Genomic DNA, 17,200 nt, shown 5'->3' on the forward strand with positions numbered 1-17,200 from the left:
AACATATGCATATCCTCCCCTCCACCTCATAGTTTTTGGGTTTACCTATCAGCTCTCAGAGTGGAGGACCGAAGGAAGCCTAGAAAGACAAAATCAATTTAGGCCAGGTGCAGTGGCTTACGCCTATAATCCCAGCACATTGGGAGGCCAAGGTGGGTGGATCACCTGGTCAGTTCGACACCAGTCTGGCCAACATGGTGAAACCTCGTCTCTACTAAAAATACAAAAGTTAGCCAGGCGTGGTGGCGGGTGCCTGTAATCCCAGCTACTCGGGAGGCTGAGGCGGGAGAATCCCTTGAACCCAGGGGCGGAGGTTGCAGTGAGCTGAGACCGCGCCATTGCACTCCAGCCTGGGTGACAGACCAAGACTCCGTCTCAAAAAAAAAAAAAAAAAAAAAAAAATCAATTTATATTGGAAGATCAAGGAAGGATTAGATTGGTGGGGGTGGGGGTGGGGTGGAGAAGGTGGGATCCTAAGAGAAGAAAGCCAAGACTGAGTTCTTTGGGAATTTGGGGGGAGTTTTGGGAGCCTGGGGAGAGACGAAGACCTCTGCGGTGCTCTGACAGGGAGGCACACTGAGACCAAGGGATGAGTATGTTGATGGTACTTTTCTCTGGCTCCTGTAATTTGCCACCCATTTTGAACTTTGCTAAGAGAGTGCAGTGAAGATTCCTATTGCTCGTTGTTGTTTTCTTAGTTAACTGATTTTGTTTCTTTTTTCTTTTTTTCTAGAAAATCATAAAACAAGGAATAAAACTATGATTTTGTACGGAGATAGATCACAAGACAGCACAGTTTTACACAGACTGCACACACCTGTCTCTCTGCCACTCTGTCTAGACTTCTAATTTTTTTTTTTTTTTTTTTTGAGACAGAGTCTTGCTCTGTCGCTCAGGCTGGAGTGCAGTGGCACGATGATCTCAGCTGACTGTAACCTCTGCCTCCCGGGTTCAAGCAATTCTCCTGCCTTAGCCTCCCGAGTAGCTGGGGTTACAGGCACGTGCCACCACATCTTGCTAATTTTTATATATTTAGTAGAGACGGGGTTTCACCATGTTGGCCAGGCTAGTCTTGAACTCCTGACCTCAGGTGATCCACCTGCCTCGGCTTCCCAAAGTGTTGGGATTACAGGCAAGAGCCACCGTGCCTGGCCTAAACTTATATTAATTTTATATTGCACAAATAGATTATGGTAATGGATAAATTTATTCTCTGGAACTGGACAAAGTTGAAAGCAGACAGTCATAGTGAATCTCATCACCTAAAGGTAACCACTTTTGCATTTGGTGGCTGTGCTTTCAGGCTTTTCCTAAGCATGTACAAATGTAAGTTGCTATTTGCAAAGTGAGACTTTTGTTCTATATGCTGTATATTTTTTGTGCAACTTTCTTTTCTTTTCTTTTTTTCTTTGTTCTTTTCTTTTCTTTCTTTTTTTTTTTGAGACAGAGTCTTGCTCTGTTGCCCATGCTGGAGTGCAATGGTGCGATCTTGGCTCACTGCCACCTCTGCCTCCCAGGTTCAAGTGATTCTTCTGCCTCAGCCTCCCGAGTAGCTGGGATTACAGGTGCATGCCACCATCCCTGGCTAATTTTTTGTATTTTAGTAGAGACAGGGTTTCACTGTGTTGCCCAGGCTGGTCTCAAACTCCTGAGCTCAGACAATCCACCCGCTTCAGCCTCCCAAAGTTCTGGGATTACAGGCGTCAGCCACCACACCTGGCCTTGCTTTTCTTACTTCTTATTACAGTACTGCATGTCATTTCTGTTGTCTACACATACCTTGTAACAATTTTTGCAAAGTTTTCCATCTTATAGATTTACCATAATATTTTTAAAATTTGTTAAATTTTTAATTTAATTTAATTTATTTTTTTGAGATAGAGTCTCACTCTGTCACCTGAGCTGGAGTGCAGTGGTGCCACTTGGCTCACTGCAACCTCTGCCTCCCAGGTTCAAGTGATCCTCCTACTTCAGCCACCTGAGTAGCTGGGATTATAGGCATGTGCCGCCACACCCAGCTAATTTTTGTATTTTTAGTAGAGACAGGGTTTCACCATGTTGACCAGGCTGGTCTCGAACTCCTGACCTCCAGTGATCTACCCGCCTCAGCCTCCCAAAGTGCTGGGATTACTGGAGTGAGCCATCGCGCCCGGCTCACAATTTTTTTTTAAGGTGAGGTCTTGCTATATGGCCTAAACTGGACGCGAACTCTTGGGCTCAAGTGATCCTCTTGCCTGGGCATCCCAAGTAGCTGGGGCTACAGGCGCATGCCATTGTGCCTGGCTCCCACAATTTATTTATGTCACCAATAATGGGCATTTATGTTGTGTCTAATTTTTTGATATTGTAAACAATGCTGCAATGAGCATCCTTGAACATATAGACATGTGGATTCTACCAGAAACTACCCTTAAAGAAAAGATTGTTTTTTTTTTGTGGTGTTTGTCAGTGAAAGCACTACCCCAGTATCATGTGGCTTTGGAGGTCTCTGTGTCATTAAGTAACCTCAAAATCTGCAGCATATGGTTTTAAGCTATCTTAGTAATTCCCTCTTCTTTCATAATTGGAATTTGAGTGGAGAAAATTAAACAATATACATGAAATAGCATCCTTATTTATCTGTTCCCTACTTAATATGCGAGTTCTCTTATTGGCTGGAAAAAGTACATACCTGCTGATTTATCTACTTCAAGTAACAGGACAATATGCTTACCTTAAATAGTCAAATGTAGAAAAGAACAATGGTCCTGAAACACAGTCCATGCCGTCACAGGAAGAGGAGAGGCCTGAGACTATGAGGAGAGGGAGAGAGGCCAGTGATCAAAACGGAGCTCTAAAACAGTCCCCTCTGTTGGGGGAATTTAAAAGCAAAGAGTTTGAACAAGTAATTCACAGATGGGGTAGTACAAATGGCCAGGAAACTTCTCAAATAACTTGGAAAATGTGAAACCCCAAGGATAGTGTTAAGAGACCACTTTAAAGTGAGATTTCTGTTATTCATGTTTAAAATATGAAGTATTAATCAGTCTTCTGGAAGAGACTGACACACAGAAAAATATAACAAGTAGCTTGTATTGATCTTTCCACCAGGCGACTTTCTGAGAGCTTTTCACACATTAGCTCATATAATCCACACAGCAACTTTATGAAGTAGATAGTTAATTATCTCCATTTTGTAGATAAAGAAAACAAGGTGCACAGAGGCATTCCATGTTTTGTCCAGGGTAATTCAGTCCTTGGCAGAGCTGGCATATGGGGTCAGGCAGCTGGGCTCCTGTGCCCGAGTGCCGAAACACTGCCTTGTGCTACCACCTGGTGGTCAAAAGCGATACACGCAACAATGGAGGTGAAGCCAGGCCAGCGAGGAGCCGGCTCCCTGGAGGATGTGAACTTGAAGCAGAAATCAGGAAAGACACTCCAGGCAGAGAGAGCAGCGCTCGCCAAGGCACAAAAACAGCAGTTATCGCTCCATGCATAAGGAACAAGAGACAACTGGGAATGATAGCAAGAGGAGTAAAAAATAAAAAGAATTTCTTTTCTTTTTTTTTTAAAGAGCAAAGAATGATGTGTTAGGAGATTGAGTGGAGAGGTCAGCTGGGACCAGATGATGGGAGAGCTCCTAGTAAGGGGCTTAGACTTTATTCTGAGGCTGATGGAAAGCCACTGAAGAGCTTTTAATCACGGCAGTCGGCCAGGCGTGGTTGCTCACACCTGCAATCCCAACACTTTGGGAGGATGAGGCAAGGGAATGGCTTGAGGCCAGGAGTTCTAGATCAGCCTAGGCAACATAATGAGACCCCTGTCTCTACAAACATGAAACACCACACACACACACACACACAGAGACACACACACACACACACACACACACATTAGACGGGTGTGGTAGCATGCCTGTGGTCCCAGCTACTTAGGAGGCTGAGGTGGGAGGATTGCTTGAGCCCAGGAGATTGAGGTTGCAGTGAGCCTTGCACTCCAGCCTGGGAGACAGGGCCAGACTTTGTATGGAAAATTGATCAGTCAGCTGGGCGTGGTGGCTCATGCCTGTAATCCCAGCACTTTGGGAGGCTGAGGCGGGTGGATCACCTGAGGTCAGGAGCTCGAGACCAGCCTGGCCAACACAGTGAAACCCCGTCTCTACTAAAAATACAAAAATTAGCTGGGCATGGTTGCACACTCCTGTAGTCCTAGCTACTCGGGAGGCTGAGGCAGGAGAATCACTTGAACCTGGGAGACGGAGGTTGCAGTGAGCTGAGATTGTGCCACTGCACTTCAGCCTGGGCAACAGAGTGAGACTCTGTCTAAAAAAAATATATATATATATGTCATAATCAGTCAATCGTGGCAGTGACCTGGGGAGAGTTGCATTTTGTATAAAGTCCCTGGTGACTGTGAGGAAAATGGATGTGGGGGACAAGGCCCGGGGAGACCAATGCAGAGCCACCAGGAAGGAGCCGCGAGTTCCCGAGTCACCAGGACCCCAGCGGTGACAGAGCGGGGAGAGCACAGGTTCAAGAAATATTTAGGAGGCAAAGCTGTCAGCACTTGGCGAATGAACGTGATGCGAAATGGACAGAGTGGGAGAAGCAGGCTACAGACACCAGGAAAAAGATCGTTCCAATCACTCCTTGGCTGTTCCGAGCCTTATAGCGGGATCCTCAATGAGGGGCCATTCCGCTCCCCGGGAGACAACCAGCTGTGTCTCGGACAGTTTTGCTGGTCACAGCAAGCGGCCGGGGTGGCGGTGCTAGAGGACGCTGCTAAACCCCCTCGGTGCACAGGGCAGGTCCCATGGGACGGGAATCCTGGGCTCGGGGCGCGGCCGCCTGGGTCTCCTCTGGCGGTGCCAGCTCCAGGAGGCAGGAAACGAGGAGGCCCTGGTCCACGGAGTGTGCTTTTACAGAAGCAAGCCCTGGCGCTCCGGACAGATGTCCGGGGGTCTCCCACAGACCCCTTGCCCTCCATGGAGTCCCGTTCCTCCCAGGGTTCCCCTGCCCCACTTACCCCTCCAGGCTCCTGAGCGCTGAAAACTGCATTCGGCGGCCCAGACAAGGTTACCGCCTTCCTGCCAGGAAGCCACTGGATACAGTTGCAGGCTAAAGGCAGTGTGATTCCCCTCAAGCAGGCCTTAGTTTATTCAAGGGCACGGGGCGTGCTTCCTTCCCCAGAGTCTCCTTTTCAGGAGCTGCAGGGCCTCTAGGCTTCCCGGACTGCAGCTTTACCTGCCTGCCCCCAGCAGGATGGTCTTGGGGTCTATACCTGAGCCGAGATCTCGCCACTGCACTCCATCCAGCCTGGGTGACAGAGTGAGATATCGTCAAAAAGAAAAAAAAAAAAAAAAAAAGTCATCCATGGGAAGAATCGGTATTGCTGGATTCTGTTGATGTTTTTTCGTTTGCTTCTATCTAGTTAGTTAAAGGTAAACACAAAATTTCATTTAGACAGGAGGAATACATTCACGCGGTCTATTGCATATCATAGTGACAAGAGTTAATCACAATATATTGTATACTTGAAAATTGCTAAGAGTAGGTTTCGAGTGTCCTCAACACAAAAATGATAAGTATGCTAGGTAATGTTAAATGTTTAATAGCTGATTTAGGCATTTCACAATGTATGCATATAGCAAAACATGTTATACACCATAAATACATACAATTTTTACTTGTCAATTAAAAATAAATAAAACAATAAATAGAAGAGTATATAAAAATTGTTGGAAATTGCTCCTATGAGACTTGTCGTTGATCAACAACATTATTATACTCTAAGCTCATTTATTTATTTATTTTTTGAGACGGAGTCTCACTCTATCGCCCAAGCTGGAGTGCAGTGGCATCATCTCGGCTCACTGCAACCTCTGTCTCCCGAGTTCAAGTGATTCTCATGCCTCAGCCTTCTGAGTAGCTGGGACTATAGGCACACATCACTACACCTGGCTAAGTTTTGTATTTTCAGTAGAGACGGGGTTTTACCATGTTGGCCAGGCTGGTCTCAACCTCCTGGCTTCAAGTGATCCACCTGCTTTGGCCTCCCAAAGGGCTAGGATTACAGGCATGAGCCACCGCACCTGGTCCTAGGCTCATTTATTAATGTGAAAATTCTTTAGGCCCCAGGAGCATATATTCTGGATAGAGTGCAAACCGATTCTGAGGCTTCAGGGGCCAAACTGGAGGGGAGGGGCTTGCCCTGTGCTCTACCCACTCTGATGCTTTCGACTTGTCCAAAGTTTGTCTTCATTCTTTTATCTTTAAGTGAAAACACACTGGGGCTCACCATGTGGAAATTAATCGCATTTACCACCTGAATTACTTTCCTTTTGTGCTGTATCAAATAAACACAAATTTGGTGGCCTAAAACAGCATATTGATTCTCTTACAGTTCCAAAGGCCAGAAGTTTAGAACCAGGCTCACTGGGCTCAAGTCAAGGTGTTCGCAGGGTTCCCTTTGGAGGTTCTCAAGGGAGAGTTTGCCTCCTTGCCTTTTTTGGCTACTGGAGGCTTTGTGCACTCCTTGACTTAAAACCCCTTCCTCAAATCATTCCAACCTTTGCGTCCATTGTGACATCTATTTCCTCCTCTGTAGTCAAATCTTGATCTGTTTCTATCTGATGAGGCCACTTCTGATTACATTTGAGTCCCACCCTGATAATCCAGAATACTCTTTCCATCTTTCCATTAACATCCTTAATCATCTGGGCTCACTGGCTCACGCCTATAATCCCAGGACTTTGGGAGGTCGAGGCAGGCAGATCACTTGAGGCCAGGAGTTCGGGACCAGCCTGGGCAACATGGTGAAACCCCATCTCTACTAAAAATACAAAAAAATTAGCTGGGTCTGGTGGCACATGTCTGTAGTCCCAGCTACTCAGGAGGCTGAGGCAGGAGAATCGCTTGAATCCAGGAGGTGGAGGTTGCAGTGAGCCAAGATCACACCACCGCACTGTAGCCTGGTGACAGAGCCAGACTCTTGTCAAACAACAACAACAATAAAATCCTTAATCACATCTGCAAAGTCCACTTATGGAAGGTAACATTCACAGGTTCCAGGGATTAAGACCTAGATATCTTTGGGGTTCTTTATTCAGCCAACCACAGCACATTCTCCTTTAACACAAATTAGATGACTCAGAGGATTGTGTGTAGTCTGGGGCAAAACCTCATAGAATCGGAAAATATTTGCAAAATATAAAGCTGATATAACTTCCCTCAAAGCAAATGTTTTGGCCGTAGGAAGGGTTATTTGGTCAAAGAAAATGATTCCTTTATAATTATTGAGGAATTCAACCTGCTAGCAAATAAAACATTTGTTTGCTAAAAATACTTTTTATTTGAATAGCAGCTTTTTTTTTTTTTTTTTTGAGACCGGGTCTAGCCCTGTCACCCAGGCTAACGTGCAATGGCACGACCTTGGCTCACTGCAACCTCCACCTTCCAGGTTCAAGCAATTCTCCTGCCTCAGCCTCCTGAGTAGCTGGGATTACAGGCATACGCCACCATGCCCGGCTAATTTTTTTGTATCTTTAGTACAGACGGGTTTCACCATGTTGGCCAGTCTGGTCTCGAACTCCTGACCTCGTGATCCACCCGGCTTGGCCTCCCAAAGTGCTGGGATTACAGATATGAGCCACTGGGCCTGACCTTGAATAGCAGCTTTTAATTATAATTCATATTTTAATTTTATGTATTTTAAGAATAGGCTGGGCACAGTGGCCCACACCTGTAATCCCAGCACTTTGGGGGGCCGAGGCAGGTGGATCACTTAGGTCAGGAGTTTGAGACCAGCCTGGCCAACATGGTGAAACTTCATCTCTACTAAACATACAAAAATTAGCCTGGCGTGGTGGCATGCGTCTGTAATCCCAGCTACCTGGGAGGCTGAGGCAGGAGAATCACTTGAACTCAGGAGGTGGAGGTTGCAGTGAGCTGAGACTGTGCCACTGAATTCCAGCCTGGGCAACAGAGCAAAACCCCGTTTCAAATAATAATAATAATAATGATAATAATAATAATAATAATAATAAACATTGTCATGATGACTTCTGCTAGTTTTCCCCAGGGTTGTATCATAGGTGTTTTCCCTAGAGTTTCCTCGGGTCTGAGATTTCCTTCTTTCTCCTTGTTTAACTGATCATGAATCGATTGAACTTTGGGCGGGGTCAAAGTTCTGTTTTGCCTACAAGAGTTCCACAGGGAACACGATTCTGCTGAGGAAAAAGACTGCTGGGTTCTGGAGGAGTATTTTACCTCCTCCTTGCTGGAAACAGTTAATGCCCTGGAGAATGTGGTCGATGGCCTCACGGAGGCAGAGGCATGTTTTAAAATGGGTAAATCTAGTTTTCTTCAGCAGTGACATGAATCGTAGGAGATCTGCTCAAATGCTAACCAGCTAACTTCTCTGAGGCCGAATGCTTGCTGTCTTCAGCCTCTGGTTCTTCATTATGAAGTGAAGGATTTTGCCAGGTTATCTGTAGCTTTCCTCCTTTTTCTCCCAGGCGGACATTCTTATAAGTTAAGTCTACTCTTAGAAGTTTCTCCACTAGCCAGGTGCAGTGGCTCACGTCTGTAATCCCAGCATTTTGGGAGGCCAGGGCAGGTGGATCACCTGAGGTCAGGAGTTCGAGACTAGCCTGACCAACATGGTGAAACCTCGTCTCTACTAAAAATACAAAATTAGCCAGGCATGGTGGTGCCCACCTGTAATGCCAGCTACTTGGGAGGCTGAGGCAGGAGAATTGCTTGAACCCGGGAGGCAGAGGTGGCAGTGAGATGAGATTGCCCCATTGCACTCCAGCCTGGGCAACAAGAGTGAAAGTCTGTCTCAAAAAAAAAAAAAATTTCTCCACTACTTGGTGAAGGCCTTCTGGGTCATTACTGAGGCCTTCTCTCTTTCTCTCTTTTTTTTTTTTTAGTAGAGATGAGGTTTCACCATGTTGGTCAGGTGGGTCTTGAACTCCTGACCTCATGATCCACCAGACTCAGCCTCCCAAAGTGCTGGGATTACAGGCACGAGCCATCACACCTGGCCTATTGAGATGCTTCTCTAGGCAGTTTTCTCCTTGAGATCTCCAGAATCACAATAACGCTCAAAGTGCAAAGCAAACAAACAAAACCAGAACACAAAGGAAGAGAGGGAAGAGAGGGAATTTGAAACTGCAGGAGTCATATTTACTTGCTCCTTGTTCCATGTGACAAAGGGGCCAGGTCATATTGTGTGATGAAGTTTGTACTTATCAGTCACCTGGCCAAGTCATGTAAACCAGGGGTCCCCAACCCCCGGGCCGTGGAACAGTACCAGTCTGTGGCCTGCTAGGAATCAGGCCACACAGCAGGAGGTGAGCAGCAGTTGAGTGAGTGAAGCTTCATCTGTATTTACCACCACTCCCTATTGCTCGCATTACTGCCTGAGCTCTGCCTCTTGTCAGATCAGCTGAGGCATTAGAGTCTCATAAGAGCACAAACCCTATTGTGAACTGCACATGTGAGGATCTAGGTTGCGCACTCCTTATGAGAATCTAATGCCCAGTGATCTGTCACTGTCTCCCATCACCCCCAGGTGAAACCATCTAATTGCAGGAAAACAAGCTCAGGCCTTCCAGTGATTCTACAATATGGTGAGTTGTATAATTATGTCATTATATTACAATGTAATAATAACAGAAATAAAGTTCATAATAAATGTAATGCACTTGAGTCATCCTGAAATCATCCCCCACTGACCCCTCACCGGTCCGTGGAAAAATCATCCTCCAAAAAACCAGTCTCTGGTGCCAAAAAGGTTGAGGACTGCTGGCGTAAACCACACAATTCTCCCCACTGGCAAAACGTGGAACCATCTCTCACTTACCACATGCCATAATGAATGTGTATATGGTATATGCTGGGATTGCTTTGTGCCTTAGGCTGTCACTCAGTGTGCTAAGTGGGGCTCTACTAGGCCCACTGTCTTTCTTCCCCAAGGGTTCTGACTGTGAGGGACACACATAGCTTGTATGCATTTATATGGTCACCAGTTTCTCCTTCCCGCCTCTCTCATCATACCCAAGTTTCTGTTGTTTTATGATGCAAAGCACTTCAGCATTCTCTTTTGTTTCCCTGTCCTTGCTCATGGTGATCTTAACCACTTATGATGACTTTTTTTTCTTATGAAAATTGTTCCCTCTCTGAGTATGTCTGGCAGCAAGTGTCTTTTTTTTTATTTTTTTATTTTTTTTTGAGACGGAGTCTCTCTGTGTGTCCCAGGCTCAAGTGCAGTGGCGTGATCTCGGCTCACTGCAAGCTCCGCCTCCCGGGTTCATGCCATTCTCCTGCCTCAGCATCCTGAGTAGCTGGGACTACAGGCACCCACCACCATGTCCGGCTAATTTTTTTTGTATTTTTAGTAGAGTCGAGGTTTCACCATGTTAGCCAGGACGGTCTCAATCTCCCGACCTCTTGATCCACCCGTCTTGGTCTCCCAAAGTGCTGGGATTACGGGCGTGAGCCACCACGCCCGGTTTAAGTGTTAAGATTATGAAATATTTACTCTCTGCATACTTAGTTCACCTATAATACTAAAGATACAGGGAGAGAAGTGTTGCTAAGCGGAAGAAGATCTTGGGTTCTGATATAAATGCAATCTTGCTTTGAAAGCTTGCTCCTTTTTTCTCTGTACCAAATAGGACAAAATAAACAGCTTATAACATAATAAGTGAAGAGTTAATTTTTCAGTGACAGATAAACTATTATCTCCAGTTTCTCCTTTGGCCATCTTGTGTTTATGAATGCCTCTTCTTTGAAAATAATAGTGAATTACTATACCCTTTTTCCATATTCAAACATTTTGCCTTTTTCATCCAAAGGGATATAAGCAAAACAGAGTTTGTGGGTTACATGAAGATTGTGAGAAGACCTGGATTGGGGTCCCGATTCTCCACTCACTGAGGTATTTCTCCTCACAAGAGGGCATTAGCTACGGGGGTCCGCCCACAGACCCTGACCCAAACGACGGATAGATAAAATGTACACTGACACACAGATATTGCGTTTTGCCAGTCCTGCTGAGTGTCTGAAGCCCTACACACCAAGAGAGGTTTGTCACTCTGGCCAGTCCTGAGCAGCTCGCCCTCCAGGCATTTATTTACTATACAATTAACAACAGAAGCTCTGAGTCTTGTGGATAATTAACATGGTTAAGAGAGTAGTTCTACAAATGATTAAAGCTTAGGTACCACGGTTTAAAGTAAATACCATTAGGGGGCAATATTTCTGGTCCACCTCCCCGCGAGAGGGTCATCTGGCTCAACAGTTGGTTAATGGAGGTAGGGTAGACAGACTTATTGGGGAAGCCTCTATTGTCCCTAGTATTCTAATGCTCTAAGGTAAGAACGGGCTGCCTTCAGCCTGTTCAATTATTACAAGCTATGTAACCTTTCGGCCTTCCAAAAAGGTTTGTGACTATTCACTATAACTTTCCCTAATATTTCCTTTTAATATTTCTGCCACCATCCTGAGTGAATCCCAACAACTCACTAGATAACTCACCCTGGAAAAGTCATTCAACAAACCTGAGGCCCCATTTCATCATCTGAAACTCAAATGGTTGTGGAGATGGCCTCTGCAGTTTCTACTAAAATATCACCGAACTCTTAAGTAGGTCATTTTTTTTGTAGCAGACTTTTCTACATTTAAATTGCTGGTAGGAAGACTCTTTCAAATCTAGGTAAGCCAGTTTTAAAACAGACAAAGAATACAGAAGAGGAAATGACAACGAGTTTGCTGTTTTCCATTTCTTAATTTTAAAAACCAAAGTCCTGGTATTATCTATCAGAATTTCCATTAATCATGAAAAGCACACTGGGCCTCTCGTCTTCGTCTCTCATTGATTGACAACCTTTCATTTTGATTCCACCCAGCATTACAGGAGTTTTCTACATTCTTAACCTTTCTGATGGTCTGGCAAAGCTGTGTGAATGCCATCAATACTGATTTCCAGGAAATATTGATGTTAACATTTTATCTTTAGTGTTGCGGTGTTTTGCCTGCTCTGATATGAACTGGAAAATATTCTCTCCCACACTTTGAAAACTGGTGTGAAAAGTGATGCTAACAGTAAAGGTCTTTCTTTTAATGAAAAGACAAATGTTGACATTTACACATTTGGCTTCAACTTTTTATTCCTCTCTATGTGCTGACAGGTGCAGTCTCAATCCACATGATTCATTTTCTGAATGAAAATGTTGTTCTTTACTTCGTATCACTTCAAATGAGCCATTTGCTTAAAAATAAAAAGGTACAAGAATATGTCACTATAAGTTCATGGTTTCTGCCTGTAGGTTTTAGGTTGCTAGGGGGCGGTTTGATCTTTAAGGTAAGTCTGGTAAAATGCAGATGGGATTATATAATGTTTACAATAGCATATAATTGAAGTTGAAAGGGGTGTGTGTGTGTGTGTGTGTGAGTGTGTGTATGTGTAAGCAGTAGAGTTAGAAGTGAGTAGAAATCACCCCCGGAAACAGATCGTGACTCCAAGGAAAACTAAAGCCCATAGTTCCACAATGTCTCAATTTTCTCTGGATGCTTTCAGAGAAGAATAATTTTTTTAAAAATTTAATTTAATTAATTTATTTTTTTGAGACAGAGTCTCACTCTGTCGCCCAGGCTGGAGTGCAGCGCTGTGATCTCGGTTCACTGCCACCTCCACCTCCTAGGTTCAAGCAATTCTCCTGCCTCAGCCTCCCAAGTATCTGGGATTACGGGTGCCCACCAGCACACCGAGCTAATTTTTGTATTTTTAGTAGAGGTGCAGTTTCACCAGGTTGACCAGGCTCATCTCATACTCCTGACCTCAGGTGATCCTTTGTCAGGGAGCCTTGGGCCTCCCAAAGTGCTGGGATTACAGGCGTGAGCCACCACGCCCAGCCTCAGGGAAGAATCTGTAGGAAAAGGAAAACAAACAAACAAACAAACAAAAAGGAATCTTCTTTCACGCATTAGAAAGCAAAAGAGCAGGACATGGCTGCAGAGAGGTTTTGGTGGGGCATTGGGAACCAATGGCAAGAAATGCTTCTTGCATCTGATTGTGGAGAAGGCCTTATGAAAACTAAATTAATCCATGAAAAGCAGGAAAAAGGACACGATTCAGCTAAAAAGATAATAACAGTCCGCTTGGACTAGACTTATGCTTGTGCATAGACGTTTTTTTCAATTTTCAATTTTGCTCTTCTATTGTGGAATAATTTTGGGTGTACAGGAAAGTTACAAATATAGTAGGGAGAATTCTTGTGTGCCCTTCACCTGGCTACCTTCACTGTGGGCAACTTACATAGCCATGTTGCATTGATGAAAAGAGAATCACATTGGCGCATTCCTGTTAACTAAACTCCTGACCTTATTTGGGTTTCACTAGTTTTCCACTAATGTGTTTTCTCAGTTTGAGGATCCTGCCAAGAGACCACATTACATTTAGTTGTCAGGTGTCTTCGGTGCTCCTTGGACTGTGATAGTGACTCAGTTTTTCCTTGGTTTTAATGACCTTGATATTTTTGAGGAGTCAAATATTTTTAATTGTTTACATTCTATTATTAGTTTTACGAAAAGTGAATTTTCTTTCTTTCTTTCTTTCTTCTTTCTTTCTTTCTTTCTTTCTTGGCCTGTCTTAGTCTGTTCCTGCTGCCATAGAAAAATACCACAGATGGAGTAATTCATAAATGTTAAAATTTTATTTCTTCATCCATCTCCAAAAGCTAGGAAGTCTGAAGCCAACGTGCCAGCAGATTCACTTGTCTCTCTGCTTCCTTGTTGCTGTGCTCTCCAGAGAGGATGAATGCTGTGTCCTCACTTGGCAGAAGGGACGGGATGACCAGCCAGCTCTCTGAAGCCTCTTTATAAAGGCATTAATCCCATTCACAAGGATGGAGCCCTCACGCCTAATCATCTCCCACCATCACTTTGGGATTTAAGTTCCAACATGAATTTTTGGATGGATGCATACATTAAAAACTTAGCAGCCACCAATCCACCATCCTGGAGGCTCCAAGAGCTTCTCATGTGATTCACTCACGACTGCTGTGTACCTGCCACATTCAGGATCTGCTCACCTGTAGCTGCATGGCCCAGGGAGGAAGGGAGGATCTATTCCTCTCTGCCCTCTTCCTAATTCCTTGGCTGTCCATTCTTTCCTTCCTTCCTTCTTCCTTCCTTCCTTCCTTCCTTCCTTCCTTCCTTCCTTCCCTCCTCCCTCCCTCCCTCCTTCCTTCCTTCCTTCCTTCCTTCCTTCTTTCTTCCTCCCTCCCTCCCTCCCTCTCTTCCTTCCTCCCTTCCTTCTTTCCCTCCCTCCCTCCCTCCTTCCTTTCTTCCTTCCTTCTTCCTCCCTCCCTCCCTCTCTTCCTTCCTTCCTCCCTTCCTTCTTTCCCTCTCTCCCTCCCTCCCCTCCCTCCCTCTCTCTCTTTTTCTTTTTTTCTATTACACAAGTTTATTTAACAAAAAGTCTAATATGAAAATGTACATGACCTAATTTTTACATCATAGTAAAATGGGCCCTTTGGAGAGAGAACATGGGTTTCTCTGCTGAACAGCCATTATTTATACTCATTCCAAGGCTTCTAACATTTATTTATTTATGTATTTATTTTTGAGACAGAGTTTCACTCTGTCACCCAGGCTGGAGTACAGTGGCACAATCTTGGCTCACTGCAACCTCTGCCTCCTGGGTTCAAGTGATTCTCCTGCCTCAGCCTCCTGAGTAGCTGGGATTACAGGCGCCCACCACCACGCCCACATAATTTTTGTGTTACTGGTAAAGGCGGGGTTTCACCATGTTGGCCAGGCTGGTCTAGAACTCCTGACCACCAGTTATCCACCTGCCTCGGCCTCCCAAAGTGCTGGGATTGCAGGCATGAGGCACTGCGCCCGGCCAAGGCTTCTAACATGATGATACTATTTCCTCGTATTACCACCTTTCCAATATTGTTCTGTTGCCCACTAGTTGCCGTCTCTACACATCCATCTATCACAAGATTCATAAAGGGCTCAAATCTCTGCAATATTCCTTGAACATGTCTGCCACCATTTAAACTTCAATGATAACTTCTTGTCCATAAGTTTTTTCACCTTGAGAGGGTGAGCTTTTCTCATGGTGTCTACTCCACAGGCTCACAGATGCCTTGGAAAGGAATCTCTTTCTTTCTTCTTAGGAGATGGGATCTCCCTATGTTGCCCAGGCTGGCCTCAAACTCCTGACCTCAAGCAATCCTCCTGCTTCAGCCTCCCAAAGTGTTGGGATTACAGGTGTGAGCCACCACACCTAGTGCAAATCTCTTTATTTGAGCAAAGTTAAGTGTTAACAAGCGAAGAGCCAAAAGGGGGCTGTTTTTCCCCCATTCAGAGTTTTGGCAATTTGGCAAAAAAGGGTATCAATTTCTTCAAAATCTGGGCTAAAAGACTCAGGGAGATCTGAGAATCCCATTTTGAGAAGCCATTTTCTTCTTAGAAGTAACTGAGGTGCTGTACGTGTGTCAAGAGAGAGGTAGGTGGCAGAAAAAGGTGTGCTTTCCACAAGGGAGTTTCGCTACCAGGAGAAAAAGAGATGATGGATTGCAGGAAGGAAAAAAGGGCTCTAGGCTGGGTGCGGTGGCTCATGACTATAATCCCAGCACTTTTGAAGGCCGAAGTGGGTGGATCACCTGAGCTCAGGAGTTCAAGACCAGCCTGGCCAACATGGCAAAACCCTGTCTCTACTAAAAATACAAAAAATTAGCTGGGCATAGTAGTGCAAGCCTGTAATCCCAGAGACTTGGGACGCTGAGGAACAAGAATCACTTGAACCTGCAGAGATTGCAGTGAGCTGAGACCGTGCCATTGCACTTCAGCCTGGATGACAGAGCGAGACTCTGTTTCAAAAAAAAAAGGAAAGAAAGGAAGGGCTCTCCTTGCCCTAGGGATGGAGGCCCGATGCACCTCTCTCTTAGCGAGCTGGGTGTGGGGGAACTATCCAGTAACCTTTTTATTTTTATTTTATTTTATTTTTTGTCGGGGACAGAGCTTCTGTCATCCAGGCTGGAGTGCAGTGGTATGATCTTGGCTCACTGCACCCTTCACCTCCCGGGTTCAAGCCATTTTCCTGCTTCAGCCTCCTGAGTAGCTGGGATTACAGGTGCCTGCCACCACCCCCAGCTAATTTTTGTATTTTTAGTAGAGACGGGGTTTCACCATGTTGGCCAGTCTGGTCTTGAACTCCTGACCTCAGGTGATCCACCTGCCTCGGCCTCCCAAAGTGCTGGGATTCCAGGTGTGAGCCACCGTACCCAGCCTTCAGTAACCTTTTTAAAAATAGCTTTATCAAGATGAGTTCACACACCATGTAAGGTATACAATTCAGTGTTTTTTATTATATTCACAGGGTCATGCAGCTGTCACCACAATCTAATTTTAGAGCACTTCACACTCCCGGAAGAAAACATGTGCATTCACAGTCATTCCCCATTCCTTTCCCACCTCCAGTTCCTGCATCCATCCATGTCACTTCTATTTCTATGAATTTGCCTATTCTGGACATGTTATATAAAGGGGAATCATGCAGTATGTGGCCTTTTGTGCCTGGCTTCTTTCACTCAGCATGAAGTTTCTGAGGTTCATCTGTGTGTAGCACGTATCAGTGCCTTGTGCGTTTTTTTTGCTGATCAATATTCTATTGTATGGACATACCACATTTTATTATTAATGCCAACTCCATGAAAAGGGGAGGAGAAAACCAGCACAGCTGTCATATAAATGATGCTATAGCCTGGATAAAGTGAAAGACCAGAGTGATATGGAGTGTAAACATCTAAACATCTGACAGCAGGAACCACTTTTTTTTTTTTTTTTTTTTTGGAGGCGAAGTCTTGCTCTGTCACCCAGGTTGGAGTGCAATGGCATGATCTCATCTCACTGCAGCCTCTACCTCCCAGGTTCTAGCAATTCTCCAGCCTCAGCCTCCCAAGAAGCTAGAATTACAGGCACCCATCATCATGCCTGGCTAGTTTTTTTTTTTTTGTATTTTTAAGAGAGACGGGGTTTCACCATGTTGGCCAGGCTGGTCTCAAACTCCTGACCTCAAGTGATCTGCTTGTGTTGGCCTCCCAAAGTGCTGGGATTACAGGCATGAGCCACTGCACCTGGCCCTAGAACCACATTTCTATGTATTATTCTCCTTGTGTCTGTCTGGCCCGGCCTGGTCTCCA

At 45.0% G+C, this 17,200-nt stretch overlaps 1 pseudogene; it reads right to left on the bottom strand.

Moving 5' to 3' along the window:
• Positions 1 to 11,816: 11,816 nt before the first annotated feature.
• Positions 11,817 to 15,113, bottom strand: LOC115832300 (annotated as a pseudogene).
• Positions 15,114 to 17,200: the final 2,087 nt, after the last annotated feature.

The sequence above is a fragment of the Nomascus leucogenys genome, chromosome 22a, assembly GCF_006542625.1.
Source record: "Nomascus leucogenys isolate Asia chromosome 22a, Asia_NLE_v1, whole genome shotgun sequence".
Classification (NCBI taxonomy): Eukaryota; Metazoa; Chordata; class Mammalia; order Primates; family Hylobatidae; genus Nomascus; species Nomascus leucogenys.